This window comes from Tyto alba, unplaced genomic scaffold (assembly GCF_018691265.1).
Source record: "Tyto alba isolate M040663 unplaced genomic scaffold, T.alba_DEE_v4.0 Super-Scaffold_2, whole genome shotgun sequence".
Classification (NCBI taxonomy): Eukaryota; Metazoa; Chordata; class Aves; order Strigiformes; family Tytonidae; genus Tyto; species Tyto alba.
In genome coordinates, this window is record NW_024881282.1 from 68468573 (window position 1) to 68474572 (window position 6000).

Genomic DNA, 6000 nt, shown 5'->3' on the forward strand with positions numbered 1-6000 from the left:
CTGCGGGCTCGTCAGGATTTAGGTGCTCCCGTTAGAAACCCCTCCATCCGCTTGCTGTCTAAAGCTCGTGTGGGGTTAGTCATGCCTGATAAAACAGCCTAAGGGGTAGAGAGCTTGCCAGAAATGCGGAGGACAGCTTTCAGCTTGCCTCAGCCTAATGGGGTTCAGGCCTGTATCTTCACAGAGGTGACCAGACCCTGCTGTCCATCTCTGGAACGGGCTGGGAATGGGGAACATTATCACTCTGGGCAAAAGCTGGACCACACAGCATCAGAGGACATACGTACTGCATCATAGTCAGCAGCTATGGCTTTCAGACAAAGGCTTCAGGTCACAGTTCCTCATTTTCAAGTTGTTTATGGATTTTTATATTTAGCAGTACTTAGATGAAAAACAGATACGCTTAAACAAATACCGCTGACATTTGTCTCAAAGATTTGCAGTTGTCATCTGCAACGCAGCATGAGTAAGGCAGAGATTTTAATCTTTGCCTTGAAATTTCCTTTTCCCCAGTCATTGCAAACAATATAATTGTCCTGCTTGTTATTCAATTTTAAATATTTGGTGCACGCTTTAAATAATACTTCTTGGCAGGGGTCCTTCCATCCAGACAGCTATCTGATGAGCAAGGCAAAAGGGATGTCCTGATGGTGACAACCCTGATGAAGGATCCCAGGCAGCAGACAGAAAGGTGGTGGTACCACAAGCTCCTGAAGAGTACTGAGGATGAGAAGGCAGGAGAGCCTAAACCTTGAAGCTGTCGCCTAAACCTTGAAGCTGTCACCATCACTTGTTTCATTTTCCCTGCTCCCTCCCTCCACAAGCTCTGTGGCTTGTTGTAAGGACCAGCACGTGGTATCTGCCCGATGGGCAGAAGGCAGGGAGAAGAGGAACCATCTTCTCACTCCCTTGTCCAGGTACAGTGGGTTCTTGCGATATAGCGCAGCTGTATCCCAGGCAGGAGAGCAGGCAGAGCAGTGAGGAGCCTGGTGCAGTGAACTTGGGAAGGGAGTATGGCCAGTGTCGTTCCCACTCGTGAGGAGAGGGGGGAACAGTTGCTGGGTTAGACCTCAAGCCTCAACAGTCCTTCCAACCTGCAGTGAGGGATGGGTGCACCAAATTCTCCCGCCATAGCTTTATTTGGGCTATGTGTGTATTTTATCAGCCCCTAATACACAGGCTTTGCACTCCAACAATACAACTGAAACTCCTTATGCAGTTGTTACTGCTGCTGCCAGAGGGATGATATTGAATAAGGTGGACTGACAGCCCGAGGCAGTACAGCTAATCTGCAAAACTTTTGCTCAGACTTTCAACATCATTATCGTTTCACCATGCTTTTCTTTCCTGTTGACAATCTTGTCCTGCTCATTGAGAATGTTGCTGAAAGACCATTTTTCTAATCCTCACTTTGCTATCTCCTTTTTGAATCCTCTCTTTTGCCTGTCCAGTTACTAAATCCAAAACAAGTTGCTTGCTTTTTGTTTTCAGAGGCTTCCTGTGGTATTTCTCCTCCTATCTTCCACTGCCTAAGCCCTAACCACTTGTCTGCTGTCTAGCTGCTGACTGTAGATGCTTCCTCATGTTCTCCCATGAGGAAATAATACCAGTCTCTAGTAATAATTTCTGAGGAAGCTTGGTGTCAACATCTACAAATGTCTAGAACATAGGAGCAGCCATCCTGTGTCTGTCCAGTCCCTTCTTGTATCTCCAAGCGTGGCTGTAACTGGACAATTAAAGAAGCATAAAAATGAGGCAACCTGTGTTGATTCATTTTCCCTAACACTGTCCCAGCTTTGATCTACGTTCAGAGAATTTCCTGAGCTTGTGATGGTGTAATAACCCCCAAAAGGTCTCTTCTCAGAGTATTTTTTCTGGTCTCCTGTTGTGACTGTACAAATTTCTGGCACCTACAGCCTCTCTGTTAAGGAATTCCACAGGCTTACAACCTGTCATATAAAACCCACCTTGTTCTTTTTTCTTTCAAGCCTAATTTAATTTGATGGGCCCTAGTTATGGGAAGGTATTTGGAATAATCCTTCTCCATCTTTTCCATGAGGCATACACTTTTGTAGACATCTATTATATCTTCCCCTTAAATTGTATCTGGTTCCACATTTAATATGCAAGGAGTCTTACTGGCATAGAAAAATAAACATAAATCAGGCACTCTGTTTTTAAAATAAATATGACATCTATGAGTAATTTAAATTTCTCTTGAACCTTGATTCATTATAATACCATTATTCGATTTAATCATATTGATTTTGTAATCTTGCTTGGCAAGATTATGTCTGTATAGCAAGCCAAAGAGACAGTCAAGATGGAACGGTTACTGTCAGACCAAAACATGTGGGTAAACAGAAACCTGTAGTAGGGCAGAGACTGGAACATGGAAAATTACTGTCATAATTTACAGACAAACACCACAGCCAAGTTTCTCAGCAATGACATGCTGGCATGTATGCTGCTGGATAATCTAGACAATAATCAGGCTGTGATAATAACCCTATGCTAATAAATATTTCACGAGTTGCTGGTAGGGTCAGAAATTGATTTACAGATCAAAGTGGAAAGTCATGGGAGTGAATTCTAATTAATTCTAACAAAAGATCAAAAAAGGAGTATTATTTTTAGACATTTTGAATAAATCATTTGGTGTTATCATATTGAATATATTGATTCTTGAAGGTAAAGTGTGTGGCTTTCTAAAATCTTGTTTTCTGAAGTTCTGAAAGCTCAGCATTTTAAAAGCAAATTAATAAAATTGATAGATTGATTGCAAATTCTAACAGGGAGACCCATAGCATCTAGAATTCGCCTTCTAAGCAGAGGGTACACTACCTCTAGATGCAGGGTGAGATTTATCTATTCAAACATGAAGGCATCTGAGCTAGATATTGCAGAGTGCTATTCCTGAATCATGTAGGAGGAGAAATAACTAAATGTAACAGTGCAGTTCATGTGACCAAATGCAGATGTCCTCTTCAAAATGAGATGAATCATTTCCACATCGTAGGTGTCCAGAGTTTACACAGGAATCCCACTCACTGTCTCTTACATTACAGCTTGTCCCAGCCTAGCCATTTCCCCAAGGGCGACTGCGTGCTGTCCTTGTCCCTGTCAGCTCCGTCGCTTTGGAATTGCTGACTTTGAATCTGGTGGGTTTAGGATCAGTCATGCTACCATGCAGTCCCTGGGATGTCTTTACGGAAAAGATTCAGCTTTTCTGATAACATCATCGAGGAGCCGAACGACTGGGAAGCAGCTGTGGGGCATTTCTTGCCTTCAGCTGAGACTGTGACTCTAATCCATGTAGCCTTTACCCCATCAGCCCACCTTGGGACTCACATCACTCATCGAGCAGTGGCGTGGGGACAGCGTGGCCCTCGCGCAGACCAGCTACTCCCATGGTTGCACGGATGCTCTCACTAGGCTAGGTGTGCAGTTAGGGCTGCTACAGCTCTGCAAGTACTGCTCCCTGTCTGCGGGAGCAGCAGTCCTGCCTTTGGTGAGAGCGGTCCTGCCTCTGCAGATGCACCCAGCGAGATGAGGCTATGTGGGGTTGGCAGTGGGAACTGGCAGATGGCAGTGAGCTGTGACAGTGGGTCTTAGCACTGAGGTGAGGGTTTTGGCAGTAAAGTGAAGTGAGATGCCAGATGATAGTGGAAAGTGGCAACTGGCAATGCAGCCTGGCTGTGGCTGCTGGCACTGAGATGAGGCTTTGGCAGTAAGAGGAGGTTTTGTGCTCCTTGTCAAGAAAAAAGTGACTCTCAACAGTAAGATGTGATACTGATGCTGACATTGGTGAAGCTTTTTTTTTGCAGAAATGCATGTCTCCTTGCTAATGGATCTCTTCTGGAATTGTTTAGAATACAATAGACTATTTCAATTGGAAAGGACCTACAACAATTATCTAGCCTGACCAATTCAGGGCTGACCCAAAGTTATTAAGGGATTTGTCCAAATGCCTCTTAAACACCGACGGGCTTGGAACATCAACCACCTCCCTAGGAAGCCTGTTCCGGTGTTTGACCACCCTCTTGGTAAAGAAATGCTTCCTAATGCCCAGGGTAAATCTCCCCTGGCACAGCTCTGAACCATTCCCACACATCCTGTCACTGGGTACCAGGGAGAAGAGCTCAGCACTTCCCTCTCCACTTCCACTCCTCAGGAAGCTGTAGAGAGCGATGAGGTGGCCTCTCAGCTTCCTTTTCTCCAAACTAGATGTGTTGGTTTTGTGTGAATGGTGGGGTTTTTGGTAGCGGGGGAGGGAGCTACAGCGGTGGCCCATGTGAGAAGATTCACAAAGCTCCCCCAGCTCCAAGCCGGACCTGCCTCTGGCCAAGGCCAAGACAGTCAGCAGTGGTGGCTGTGCCTCTTCGAGAGCGTATTTAAGAAGGGGAACCTGTGAAGAGGAGTTGGAGTTGTGAAGACGAGTTGCGACAAGGACACCTATGCAAACACTGAGGTCAGTGGAAGAAAGGAGGAGGAGGAGGGTGGGAGGTTTGCCAGAGCAGAGACCCCTCTGCAGCCCGTGGTGAGAGGGCAGGCCATCCCCTACAGCCCATGGAGGTCCATGGTGGAGCAGATGCCCACCTGCAGCCCATGGAGGACCCCACACTGGAGCAGGTGGCTGTACCTGAAGAAGGTCAGGACTATGTGGGAAGCCTCTACTGTTGTAGTTCAGTGCTGGGAGGACTGCAACACGCAGGAGGGACCCATGCTGGAGCAGTGTGGGAAGAACTGCAGCTTGTGGGAGGGACTCATGTCAGAGAAAGTTTGAGGAGCTTTGTCCCCTGTGAGAGGGACCCCATGCTGGAGCAGGGGAAGAATGAGAGGAGTCCTACCACTGAGGAGGAAGGATTGGTGGGACTGACCACACCCTCCCATTCCCTGCCCCTGCACTGCTCCGGGGAGGAGGAGGTTGAGAAATCAGGAGCAAAGCTGAGCCTGGGAAGAAGGGAGGGTAGGGGGAAGGTGTTTTTAAGAAGTGGTTATATACTGTCCTACTCTGTTAAGTGCTGTTGGTGGTGTTTGAATTAAATTGATGTTCTTTTTCTTCCCCTAGTGAGACTCACATCCCACTCAGATGAGGGAGACAAGCGACTTGGATTTGTAAATCCCCAGTGGAGTGGACAATGGTGAGACAAGTCTCAAAGTCCATGCACAGATATTTATTAACTTCCCACAATGTACTAATTGGGTACGTGAGTACAGGCTAAGTATATGATGAATTATAGCAAGCAGTATAGTATGCCTTGTGTTACTTAATGGTAATAAGGGAAAAAAAGAAGAGTAGAGAGATAGAGGGAGTAGAGAAATAGAGATCACTCATCCAGATTCCTGCATTGGTCCCGTCTGAATTAGTCAGGGATGCATCCATCTTCTTCACATCTTCATGTCTTTTTTCTTTCTATATTTCACTCCTTGCTGCCCCTCAATTTATACACACTTTCCTTGGGTCCCTTCTCTAGGTCAGCCCACACATCTACGTATCACATGTGTAGGGAGGAGTAAGGTGTTTCATGGGATGATGTAATTAGCATGATCTTGTTAATCTTCATTAGCATATTCAGGGTATCAACTTTATTATACATATCATGGATAATGAAGCAAATGTCATTCGCCAGACAGATGGCCCTTGAAACTTTACAAGGGGTACCAGAGCAGAACCATCCTGCATTCACAGGGCTCCCTCCCCCCCTGCATCCTGTACTAATTCGGCCACCGTATCAGCTCCAGCCTCCACATTAGCCACACCATGACTGTAGTTTCATTACTTGCAAGTGTTTGAGACATTCCCTGGCTCAGAGGGCCTCTGCTCTCCCCCCATCCTTTATCTTTACCAAGTCTTGTTTCTCGTCCTTGTTTTTCTTCAGGCTGTTTCTCTCAGTCTTGTTTCTTGGGAGCAAGAAGTCATCTCTCATGAGTCTGCATTTGCCTGTGACCATAATGGGTGAGTCATCCCTCCCTGTCCTTATCTAAATTCCGGAGCCT